Below are 13,693 nucleotides of genomic sequence, written 5' to 3' on the forward strand. Positions count from 1 at the left end.
ACTAAATGGTAGTACCTCTTGTTTTCACGTAATAAGTTGTTTTTGTTAGGCGCGCTTGTCACAGGCAACGGCAGTTGGAAGTTACATTCGCTTAATTTTACGTAATTATACCCAACTTCAGCTAGTCAATGATTAATATGAATTAACCGTAGCTTATTTCATTCTCAGGTAAGAGCGTAATACAGCGACAAGTTCGTGACCAGAACTCAAACACAATTTTAGTGGCTTGTTTAGATATCGAAGCGTTTACACTGCTTAGCACTCTGCATGTAAATACCATGCATCAGATGAGATAGTAAACTCTGGCGTTCCGAGTGTTTTTAGTGTGCGGTAAACAGCAGATGTAACTGTCACTGTGACCCGTGGCAGCTGCAGCACGTGTTGGCTATAAAGGTGCTGATAAAGAAAACGGTATATCAGTTGTGGATTTACGGTTGGTAGGGAATATCTGTAAAAAAAAATGCATACCGCAGTGGGAAAAAAATGAAAGATCTACTCAGTTGTAGTCATTGTTGTCCGTATCAAATGTAACTTTCGTAAAAATGGTGTAATATTAATCAAACGAACGCAATAGATCGGAGAACATATTCGGCGAAAAATAATTTTGAAAAGTTCTTTGTCAGCCAAACTTTGTTACTTGTATCTTGAGTGTCGGTGTGACAAGAACAAAGAACCATCGTAATTTTAGTGGGCTAGTAGATAAAAATTTCTGGTGGCAGTCTTCCCAATAGTTACGTGCAGAAATTGGCTGCGCTTGGCCTTGAATCTAGTGCCATATGACACCACATGAGAGGTACTCTCTCGAGAGACTGCGGAACACCAGCACCAAGCAAAGCAACATTTCAGGAAATTTACGTTATATACGTAAAGAGGCGATTGATTGTGTATTCTTCTAGGATTAATGCAGAAATATGTAAAAAGTGTTCGAAATTAATCGGACAAAACACTATCGGCTGTTTCATCATTGTTCCATCACAATTCACGTTAAGAATTCCAGTCGCTTTACTTGCCTGTGTTTCGAAGATCGATTTGGACAGCTGCTCAAGTACGGTCAGGCAGTTTTCATTTTAAACAGCTGCTTTTATTGCGTAGCTGATGACTCGAGAACAATATAATTGTTTTAAGTATAACAAAGCAAGTAGCAGAAAACGTGCGCTTCAAACCACTACTTCTCGGAAAAAGTTCGTGCCCTTTGAAGAAACCAAGCGCCCATTCAAGATGACATGCTGGAGGACTGCCTTGTAAGAAATCATAGTCTTGTTGGAGTATGTATAAGAAGACTTGTGACATATCAGTATGGGCGAAGGCTACTGTCTCCATAAATTAACAGTAGTCTCAGGAATAACATGCTGAACTAAACTGAATTCACATTGAACTGATTTGATCAATCTGTTTACTCGGCCGTAAGGTCTGTGAGAGAGACTTGCTTATGGATAATGCGAAAAAGAGTTAGAAAAATCCAAAACTATCGATCCAGGTAGCTGCTGATGAAACGAATTCACAATTGGCAGGAATACCCCGGAATATGCACTGACCTTCCTGATTTTCCTTGGCTTATGAAGCCATTCCAAACGAATGTTGTGGAAATTAACTAAACTGCGATCGAACTCTTTGACATCTGTTAGAACATTCGGTATTCCGTTATTGTTAATGACTGAGATGTCAACAGTCTGTTGAACCATAACGAAACGGAAGATACTGCCACTCTTGTACTTCAAGCGTTTCAAAAGAAGCAGGTTTTCCCCATTTTAAGGGGAGATGGCTTGCTGGACTAAAAGCCTACAAAACACAGTTTCGTGATCTTGATAGTTCATTCACTTGAATTCTCTGTAGATGTATACCGAGTGCTTCACAGTACTTGCCAGATAAGCGCCCCCTGCGGCGAACTCACGGCGCGTTTTGCCATCGCAGTGGAATCGACAGCGTCCGCCGTAAGGGTGGTTGAGTGGTTCTCAGTTGTCACAGAGTTAACAATGAAACCAAAGACCCCTTCAGTTCAGCTTAGTTTAGAATGTTGGTGTGACCAGATAAAGAAGATAAAGTATTCTTTACATTTAAAAATGAACAAGAAGTTTTTTTCTGTTTGTATTCACGGGTGAAAACTGTAGGTGACTGCGAACTAAGTAGTCATAATCAGAATCTGACTCATCCTAGGGGAGCAACAGAGTAGTGATTTCCGAAATGTGTTCGACTCTTGATAAATGGGTTGAAACAATGTCACTTTTAAATTAATTCTGGGAAAAATGCAACTGGAGCAAAGTACTCATCACCGGACAAACTCCGCACGCCTCATAGAAGTGACTGAAGTGTCGGCGTCCCTAAAAACGAACCCAATGTCTGTCTTCCTACAGTAGAAAAGAAAATGACGATGGGCGCTATCCATATTACGGCTAGGTCTCCCTAAGCAATGTAAAGGCAACCGAAATTCTCCGTGAGTAGCGGAAGCAAAGGACCGCATAATAACTACCCATTCGTATAGGGCTGGCAAAATGGCTTGTTTCAGCAAATGATCACAAATTATTACGGTCCAGACTTTTATGGGAAACGTTTGTGGTGATCCTGAGGGTTGTCGTCCTGTTAGATTTCGCTTATTTGGTAGTTTAGACACATCCCTAATGAAATAGGCTCATCGCTAAAGAATAAATGAATAAAAAATATTTTATGTGGAGCGGTTAGATCGGTGATCTTTCCTTGCAGATCGTTATGGACAAAGAGAACACAAAATGCGAAGTCATCGAACCCCAGTCTCCAAACCTTCTTGAGGTGCTGTGCGTACAGTTATGTTCTGCCAACACATGGCAGACTGATCTCTGACGTGTTCAAACGTTCGCTTAGTTTCTCTTCCTGTCCGGAATCTACGCACTGCTAGTGATGTGCGCCGCGCGAGCCAAATTAAGCGACATATTACACTACTGATTAGAAAAGGAAACATTTATCGGCGGACCCTCAAAATTTGCAGGTTCAGTTACAGTAATATATAAAAAAACTGTGAGGCAAGGTTAAAAGAGTCACTAAAATACCACTGATAAATGCCCTGTTACAGTCTAACAGCATTCAAAGAGAGTCTAAGAACCATTATTCCATTCATTTTTTTATAGCCGAAGTGGATAACTTCCGCTGATAACAGTTAATATACCGCCTTCCACTGGTTCCTCTCAACTTACGTAGAAATCTTCACGAAGACAAAACAGAGTAACAGTATAAAGAAACAAAGGTCGAGAGTCACACCAATACATTTCAGATATTCAAAACAAGCGTCCAGAAGTCTGTCTTTTCTGCCAACACCTCCTCCAGCTAGCTAATAGCTCCATCATCTAAAACAAGGCCTCTGTTTAGTGGTTACTCAATAAACTGCAACACTCTAACGCAAAAACTCAACTCGCACTTCTCTCACATGACATACTGAAAGCTATGTGACTGGAATTAGGACATTTTGCTACGTAGGACACAGCATGTTATCTTTGATGGAGAGTCATCGTCAGATGTAGAAGTAACTTCGAGTGTGCCCCAGGGAAATGTGTTGGGACCCTTGCTGTCCATTTTGGATATTAATGACCTTGCAGATAATATTAATAGTAAAATCAGGCTTTTTGCAGATGATGCAGTTACGTATAATGAAGTACAGTCTGAAAGAAGCTGCATAAATATTCAGTCAGATCTTGATGAGATTTCAAATTGGTACAAAGATTGGCAACTTGATTTAAATGTTAAGAAATGTAAAACTTTGCACTTCACTTCACAAAACGAAAAATGTAATATCCTACGACTACAATATCAATGACTCACTGTTCGACCAACCTATACTACGAATACCTGGGTGTAACGCTTTGTGGGGATATGAAATGGAATGATCACATAGGTTCCGTTGTGCGTAAAGCAGGTGGTAGAGCTTCGCTTTAGCGGTAGAATACAAGGAAAGCAATGAGTCTACAAAAGAGATTGCTTCCAAATGATTTATACGACCCATTCTAGAATATTGCATAAGTGTGTGGGGCCCATACCAAATACGACTAACAGGGGATATTGGACGTGTTCAGAGGAGAACAGCACGAATGGTTACAGGTTTGTTTGACCCGTGGGGAAAGTGGTACAATGATGCTGAAGAAACTGAACTGACCGAGTCTTGAAGATAGGCGTAAACTATCCCGAGAAGGTCGACTAACAAAGTTTCAAGAATGGGCTTTAAATGATGACTCTAGGAATGTACTACAACCCCCTACATATCGCTCACATAGGGATCTTGAGAACAAGATTAGAATAATTACAGCACGCACAGAGACGGTCATATAATCATTCTTCCCGCGCTTCTATTCGCGAATAGAACGAGAAGAAACCCTAATAACTGCCATATGGGACGTATCCTCTGTCACGCACTTCGTGGTGGTTTGCAGAGTATGGGCATAGATGCAGAAACGGGAAAACTGATAAGAACATCAGACGCGATCCCAGGGACACAGTAGTAGATTCTTGTACGTTTTCAATACCGACAGAATAACTTTATCAATATCATTGTGGCTTACTAACACTGAACTTCACAACTACGAAACATTTTACATCAACGCGTCAGGCAAACATTTAGGACTACCGGCAGACTCGCCAGTATGTGAATGACTTGCGGGTGCGGAACTGGTGCCCGGTAACGCCCCAGATGTGTTTCATCGGGTTCAGAGCAGGCGAATTTGGTGGCCAAGGCATCAGTTTGAGTTCATTATCATGCTCCCCAAACCAATGAAAACACACTTTTGACCTTGTGATCGTCAGTTTTCTGCTGCCCAAATAGCAAAAGTCGTCCACTACTTTGCATATCGTATCATTCGATTCAGTTCGACTAAATTCTGATTGCCTTTTTTTAATTGTTGTTGAAGTCTCGCGATAGCGTACACCTAGAACAATGTAAAATTCCTGCCCAATCAAAATCCTAATCGAATAATAACAAGTATCCAGAATGAGATTTTCACTCTGCAGCGGGGTGTGCGCTGATATGAAACTTCCTGGCAGACTAAGACTGAGTGCCGGACCGAGACTCGAACTCGGGACCCTTGCCTTTCGCAGGCAAGTGCTCTGCCATCTGAGCTACCCAAGCACGACTTAAGACCCGTCCTCGCAGCTTCAATTCTGCCAGTACCTCGTCTGCTTCCTCCCATCGTGCTTGGGTGGCTCAGATGGTAGACCACTTGCATGCGAAAAGCAAAGGTCCCGAGTTCGAGTCTCGGTCCGGCACACAGTTTAAATCTGCCAGGAAGTTTCATATCAGCGCACACTCTGCTGAAAAGTGAAAATCTCATTCTGGAAAAAATCCTCCAGGCTGTGGCTAAGCCATGTCTCCGCAATATCCTTCTTCCAGGTGTGCTAGTTCTGCAAGTTTCGCTGAAGAGCTTCTGTGAAGTTTGGAATGTAGGAGACGAGGTACTGGCAGAACTGAAGCTGTGAGGACGGGTCGTGAGTCGTGCTTGGGTAGCTCAGATGGTAGAGCACTTGCTCGCGAAAGGCAAAAGTCACGAGTTCGAGTCTCGGTCCGGCACACAGTTTTAGTCTGCCAGGAAGTTTCAATTACAAGTTTGTTGGAGCTCTTCTGACGGCAGGACAGTGGTTTGTGGCGCTTGTTGTAAGACGAGGAAGAGGAGGGCAGGAGGCAGTGGAAATGGGTGCAGTAATAGGCTCTAGGAGGTGGTGCTGAGCTGTGAAATTATTCCACAAGGATAGTATATATTATATCTGATCAAATGTATCTGGACAGCCCTATGTAGTGCAGACTAGACCACACCACTAAAAGTCACGAGAGGTGGGCCCGTTAGTATAAAAGGAGGCAGTGAATATTGTGTTGTTCGTAGAGAAGCAGTAACAGCAGAATGAGTCAATCAGAAGAGCTAGAGCTTAGTGACTTCGAACGTGGAGCAGTTACTGGCTGTCGCCTGAATGACAAATCCATCAGGGACCTTCCAACCCTTCTAAAGCTGCCCACGTCGGCTGATGGCGGTGAAGTGGAAACATGAAGTAACGACCACAGCTAAATAAAGACCAGGCAGGCCTGATATACTGACTGACGCACCCTAATGTGGCGAAAGGTCGGAACACACAACGCACCCAGGAATATTTTCTAACGTGATTGTTTTGATGGCTCACGTGTTGTGGTGTTGGGAGCCGTGATGTTGCATAGGCGTACTGACCTCCAAATCTTTAATCGCGTTACAAAATGGTTCAAATGGCTCTGAGCAATATGGGACTTAACATCTGAGGTCATCAGTCCCCTAGACTTAGAACTACACTACTGGCCATTAAAATTGCTACACCAAGAAGAAATGCAGATGATAAACGGGTATTCATTGGACAAATATATTATACTAGAACTGACATGTGATTACATTTTCACGCAATTTGGTTGCATAGATCCTGAGAAATCAGTACCCAGAACAACCACCTCTGGCCGCAATAACGGCCTTGATGCGCCTGGGCATTGAGTCAAACAGAGCTTGGATGGCGTGTACAGGTACAGCTGCCCTTGCAGCTTCAACACGATACCACAGTATCAAGAGTAGTGACTGGCGTATTGTGACGAGCCAGTTGCTCGGCCACCGTTGACCAGACGTTTTCAATTGATGAGGGATCTGGAGACTATGCTGGTCAGGGCAGCAGTCCAACATTTTCTGTATCCAGAAAGCCCCGTACAGGACCTGCAACATTCGGTCGTGCATTACCCTGCTGAAATGTAGGGTTTCGCGGGGATCGAATGAAGGGTAGAGCCATGGGTCGTAACACATCTGAAATGTAACGTCCACTGTTCAGAGTGCCGTCAATGCGTACAAGAGGTGACCGAGAAGTGTAACCAGTGGCACTCCATACCATCACGCCGGGTGATAAGCCAGTATGGCGATGACGAATACACGCTTCCAATGTGCGTTCACTGCGATGTCGCCAAACACGGATGCGGCCACCATGGTGCTGTAAACAGAACCTGGACTCATCCGAAAAAATGACGTTTTGCCATTCGTGCACCCAGGTTCGTTGTTGAGTACACCATCGCAGGCGCTCCTGTCTGATGCAGCGTCAAGGGTAACTGCAGCCATGGTCTCCGAGCTGATAGTCCATGCTGCTGCAAACATCGTCGAACTGTTCGTGCAGATGGTTGTTGTCTTGAAAACGTCCCCATCTGTTGACTCAGGGATCGAGACGTGGCTGCACGATCCGTTACAGCCATGCGCATAAGATGCCTGTCATCTCGACTGCTAGTGTAGTAATACGAGGCCGTTGGGATCCAGCACGGCGTTCCGTATTACCCTCCTGAACCCACCGATTCCATATTCTGCTAACAGTCATTGGACCTCGACCAACGCGAGCAGCAATGTCGCGATACGGTAAACCGCAATCGCGATAGGCTACAATCCGACCTTTATCAAAGTCGGAAACGTGATGTTACGCATTTCTTCTGCTTACACGAGGCATCACAACAACGTTTCACATGCTGTTTGTGTATGAGAAATCTAACTAACCTAAGGACATCACACACATCCATGCCCGAGGCAGGATTCGAACCTGCGACCGTAGCAGCAGCGCGGTTCCGGACTGAAGCGCGTAGAACCGCTCGGCAAACCGCGGCCGGCTATACTGTAGCAGTTTTTCTGTTTATGGTCCAAGTTTCATCGAGCTACTCGTATGTTATTTGGCAGTGACACATCATGAGAAAGTTGCTTTCGCCCTTACGTTTTCCACATCGGTGTATTTACTTGTTCATGACATATTTTAGGTGACCCGTCATAGGTGCCTAACCTGTATCCTAAAGTGTGCCGAAAGCATGGCAATGTTGGGATGCAGTTTGCAGTGTTGTTGGCGCAGTTTTCTGGTGCAGCTACCACGTAGTCAACTGCCCTCAGAGCTCATTCCTCTCCAAAATGTAAAGAAAGAAGGCCCATTCTTGAAAGGCCGTTGAATCAGAGCAAACATGTGTGAGTGAAACGTTTCAAAAAATGGCTGTTAGTGTACAGGGTGGTCCATTGATAGTGACCGGGCCAAATATCTCAAGAAATAAGCGTCAAACGAAAAAAACTACAAAGAACGAAACTTGTCTAGCTTTGAGGGGGAAACCAGGTGGCGCTATCGTTGGCCGGCTAGATGTTGCAGCCATAGGTCAAACGGATATCAACTGCGTTTCTTTCAATAGGAACCCCCCATTTCTTATATCATATTCGTGTAGTATGTAAAGAAATATGACTGTTTTAGTTGGACCACTTTTTTCGCTTTGTGGTAGTTGGCGCTGTAATAGTCACAAACATATGGCTCACAATTTTGGACGAACAGTTGGTAACAGGTAGATTTTTAAAATTAAAATACAGAACGTGGGTACGTTTGAACATTTTATTTCGGTTGTTCCAATGTGATACATGTACCTTTATGAACTTATTTCTGATAACGCCTACTGTTACAGCGTGATTACCCGTAAATACCACATTAATGCAATAAATGCTCAAAATGATGTCCGTCATCCTCAATGCATTTGGCAATACGTGTAACGACATTCCTCTCAACAGCGAGTAGTTCGCCTTCCGTAATGTTCGCACATGCATTGACAATGCGGTGACTCATGTTGTCAGGCGTTGTCGGTGGATCACGATAGCAAATATCCTTCAACTTTCCTCACAAAAAGAAATCCGGGGACGTCAGATCCGATGAACGTGCGGGCCATGGTATGGTGCTTCGACGACCAATCCACCTGTCATGAAATATGCTATTCAATACCGCTTCAACCGCACGGGAGCTATGTGCCGGACGTCCATCATGTTGGAAGTACATCGCCATTCTGTCATGCAGTGAAACGTCTTGTAGCAACATCGGTAGAACATTACGTAGAATATCAGCATACATTGCACCATTTAGATTGCCATCGATAAAATGGGGCCAATTATCCTTCCTCCCATAATGCCGCACCATACATTAACCCGCCAAGGTCGCTGATGTTCCACTTGTCGCAGTCATCGTGGATTTTCCGTTGCCCAATAGTGCATATTATGCCGATTTACGTTACCGCTGTTGGTGAATGACGCTTCGTCGCTAAATAGAACGCGTGCAAAAAATATGTCAACGTCCCGTAATTTCTCTTGTGCCCAGTGGCAGAACTGTACACGACGCTCAAAGTCGTCGACATGCAATTCCTGTTGCACAGAAATATAGTACGGGTGCATTCGATGTTCATGTAGCATTCTCAGCACCGACGTTTTTGAGATTCCCGATTCTCGCGCATTTTTCCTGCTACTGATGTGCGGATTAGCCGCGACAGCAGCTAAACACCTACTTTGACATCATTTGTTGCAGGTCGTGGTTGACGTTTCACATGTGGCTGAACACTTCCTGTTTCCTTAAGTAACGTAACTATCCGGCAAACGGTCCGGACACTTTGTTGATGTCCAGGATACCGAGCAGCATACATAGCACACGCCCGTTGGGCATTTTGATCACAATAGCCATACATCAACACGATATCGACCTTTTCCGCAATTGGCAAACGGTCAATTTTAACATGGGTGACGTATCACGAAGCAAACACTGTCCGCACTGGCGGAATGCTACGTGATACTACGTACTTATACGTTTGCAACTATTACATCGCCATCTATCACAAAGCGAAGAAAACGGTCCAACTAAAACATTCATATTTCTTTACGTACTACACGAATATGTAATAAAAATGGGGGTCCCTATTAAAAAAAACGCAGTTGATATCCGTTTTACCTATGGCAGCGCCATCTAGTGGGCCAACCATAGCGCCATTGGTTTCGTTCTTTGTAGTTTTTTTCATTTGATGCTTATTTCGTGAGATATTTGGCCCGGTCACTATCAATGGACCACCCTGTATACAATAAGACAGGTATGTTCATGTTGGCAAACTGGGGCAAACAAAGACATCTCAATGAAAGAATTGTACACAGCGCCCCATGAAATCGATTACATAAATGGAATTGTGATAGGGAGCCGGGAAATTATGCCGTAATTAGCTACGACTCTGGAAATATTTGCAGATTCGGTGTACATTAGACATTCGTATCCAATGAAAACATTCACACAGTACGTTTGAAATGGTGATACAACACTTCATAGCACATGAACTACGTTGCCTGAAAGGAAATGATAGCCTCTGCGAGATCTGTTGTTCCATCGAGTTTATCGTAGAGATTTTAGCTCACCCAATATTTCATATACAAATTCGCACCAAAGCAGTTTGGATATTATTATTTTATTTAACCCGATCTGATTAGGCCATCAGACCCTCTCTTATATCGGACCAAATTTTCGCACATACATCGTAGTTACGTAGGAAATAACAATTGTAATACGACAACCAGTATTACAATGATTTGAGTTTCTGTAGGTGCGGTGTGAGTTAATTAAGCTGATTGAACTAATAAAGTTAATACTGGCAGTACTTTTACTGCTGCAGTTGCTGCCACTAATATTGATTATAGTGATAATAACAAAGACAATAATGACAGTGTCAGATATGAAAATAATTTATAGGTGTGCAAAATAATTTTTTCTATATAGGGAGTTCTGTGGAACGGAAATTTAGTGGGAGTGGAAAATAAGGAAGACCTTGTTGGAAAGAAGGATGTACAGGGACAGTGGTAAACCTTATTGTTGCTTTAGTAAATACGTCGTTAACTGTCTTCTGAATGTGGTGATTTTATTCAGTTCTCTAATATAATGCTGGAGGTTATTCCAAAGTCATGTTCCTGTTATTGAGAAGAACTTCGAAAAAGTGACTGAATGATGGAACGGGACAGAAAGGATTTTGCTCTGTTGGGAACGGGTGTTTCTGCCGTGTTGTTCAGACACGAGTGTTAAGAGCGGGGAGAGATATGAGGGACAGTGTTCACTGATAATACAGTAAGGGAGACAGGGGGTATGGAAATCTGTGCACTTGTCTGCACGCAGCCAGGATAGTTGTGCATATGATGGTGAAAAGTAATCAAAGAGTGAAACGTCATAAATATAATTAATACAGACATTCATAACCAGTTCCAGGCACCGTAAGCTTTCTTGAGAAAGATCTTGCAGAACAACATCGCCCTAATGAATGGTTGGAAGTATAAGTGTTTGTGCAAGTTTCTTTTTCAGGTCAAGAAGGAAGAGCTTTTTAAATTTTTGTGGGGCCTGAAGAGATTCTGATGCCGTTTTTGCTCACTGCAGTTACGTGCCCGATCCAGTTTAGATTTTCATGTATTACTCGTGGGCTCTGCTGGAGATGGTAGTGATTCCCGATATTTCGGGCCTTGAGCCTAGAATGACCAAGCAGTACCGCTTGGGTTTGAGACGGGTTGAACCCATTTTGATAGTACACACAGGTCGGTACTGAGATTCTAGACAGCTGTCTTCAGGTTTTTAAACGCACTTATACTCACTCCTTACCAAAGACGATAGCTTTCGGCTTTCTGATCGCTGATATTTATCGGTTTCGCTATTGTAGGTGTTAGCAAACAGAGCTGGACAAAATCTTGTCAGTGAAACTACCTATATGGTAATAGTCACCGGATACCGCACGGAACTTGTTCTATATTTCATCAAAGTATGTATCGAAAGTTACGCTGTGTTGGCTCTCTGGGATATCTAAAACTGTAGTGGATAACGTCTGAGATACCTTTCGCATCCCAGTTTACTGTAAGTAACGGGTAAGCGATGTTATGCGAGAATACTACTAATAGGTCAAGTGTATCGTCTGACAGCACCATTGCTCTCAGCAAAAACAAATGTAACACACGACGCCATAATATGCGGAAAGGCCCGCTAATGTTTGACGATGCAATTGCTGAACAATATCTGGGAACAGCGAGGACCATTAAATACCTGTGTATACGTACGGAGTTATTTAAAGTTGAACGATCACATAAAACTAATAGAAGAAAAGCCAGATGCCAGACAGATTCATTGGAAGAAAACTCTGCAGGTGTAGTTAGCTAACAAACCCTGTTTGATCAGTAGCATAATATTGCTCCGCCATGAAGGACACTTATCAGATGAGATTGACAAAAAAAATAAAGAGTGGCGCGTTTTGTTACGGATTCATCTAATAAGCACGACGGACTCACGGAAAAAGGAATATTTAGAGGAGGGGTGTCCAACACGGGGATCGCATGCGGCCCAAAGTAAGTAACAATGCGGCCGAAGAAGTGAACATCTGTCACACGATGGGAAAAAAAAATCCCCAAAATTCCGTTAATGTGAAGTAGATTTATGATAAATTGAATATTTTCAATTTGAACTCCCGCCACAGTTGCTATTCTCTCATTGGTCCTTCCTCTTTTTTCTCGGCAGCCCAAAAATGCTCGTCTTCTTCCAGTGTGGCTCAGTCAAGTGAAAAGTCTGGACGTACCTGATTTAGAGTTTTGTCCTCCTGTCGACGATAAGTTCAGATTAGGAAACTAAGAGGGAAGGAAATCGGCCGTGCCCTTATCAGAGGTAACATCTGGGCATTTGCCTTAACGATTTAGGGAAATCACGGGAAACTTAATTCTGGATGTCCGGCAGGAGATTTGAACCGTCGTCCTCCCGAATGCGAGTCCAGTGGGCTAACCACTGCGCTACCTCGCTCGTCAATAGTCGTGGTGAGGCTCATCAAAGTTCAGTGGCGTTGTAAATCATGGTCTGGTTTACTATTAGAATTCCTAGAATAATCAACCAAAATATTGCTTCCTCCCATGCAGGTAGAAAGACGGTGACGACAGAATCAGAGATCGGAGTTCACATGGAGGCTTACCGACAAAATTTCTTCCTGCGCACCATTCGCGACTCTAACAGGAAGTGGAGCGTGAGGCAGTGTACCCTCCACCAAACACCGTAGGGTGGCTTGCATTGTGTAGACGTAGACCCAAAGAAGGTTAGGGTTTAATGTGAAGTGGACATGATAATTTCAAGAGACGGGACACAAACCCTGGAAGTCAAAGGGAAGGAAATCGCCAATATACTGACTAGTAAAAGTGTGTGTGTAATGTCTGCCAACGCACCATTTCTCTAAAAGGAATTAATAATTAACACACAGGAAGGTGATCCTGAGATTTTTGTTCTTATAATAGGTATATCATTGTTTTCAGATCTTTGTCTGCAATGAAAAGATGTCAGTTGTTTCAGTTTAAACACGTCGTGTAAGGTAGTAAGTGATTTAGTAAATGATAACTGCCGGCCGCTGTGGCCGAGCGGTTCTAGGCGCTTCAGTCCGGAACCGCGCGACTGCTACGGTCGCAGGTTCGAATCCTGCCTCGGGTATGGATGTGTGTGATGTCCTTCGGTTAGTTAGGTTTAGGTAGTTCTAAGTTCTGGGAGACTGATGACCTCAGATTAAGTCCCATAGTGCTCAGAGCCATTTGAACCAAATGATAACTCTAGCCATAATGTTTTTGGGCGATACCCAAAACATAATGTCTCTCTAGCCAAAACCGCCCAAAATATAATAATTTTTGTAGGGCTTGCGTTTTAATGCCGGCACGGTAGCTCAGCGTCTGCGGTCAGAGAGCTGGTTGGCCTCTGTAATAAACTGAGTGGAAGGATCAACAGAACGAACTTGACCGGATGTCGTGTGACGTCCGCAACGATCACACACATCGATCAAAAAAAAAAAAAAGCCCAAATGTGGGAATAAAAAAATTATGAATCACTGTAATTTTTTTCCTGTAGCTAGCACAAGTAATCTGTTTATTTTCATTGATTGCAAACT

This window comes from Schistocerca serialis, chromosome 2, assembly GCF_023864345.2.
Source record: "Schistocerca serialis cubense isolate TAMUIC-IGC-003099 chromosome 2, iqSchSeri2.2, whole genome shotgun sequence".
In the NCBI taxonomy this organism is placed as follows: domain Eukaryota; kingdom Metazoa; phylum Arthropoda; class Insecta; order Orthoptera; family Acrididae; genus Schistocerca; species Schistocerca serialis.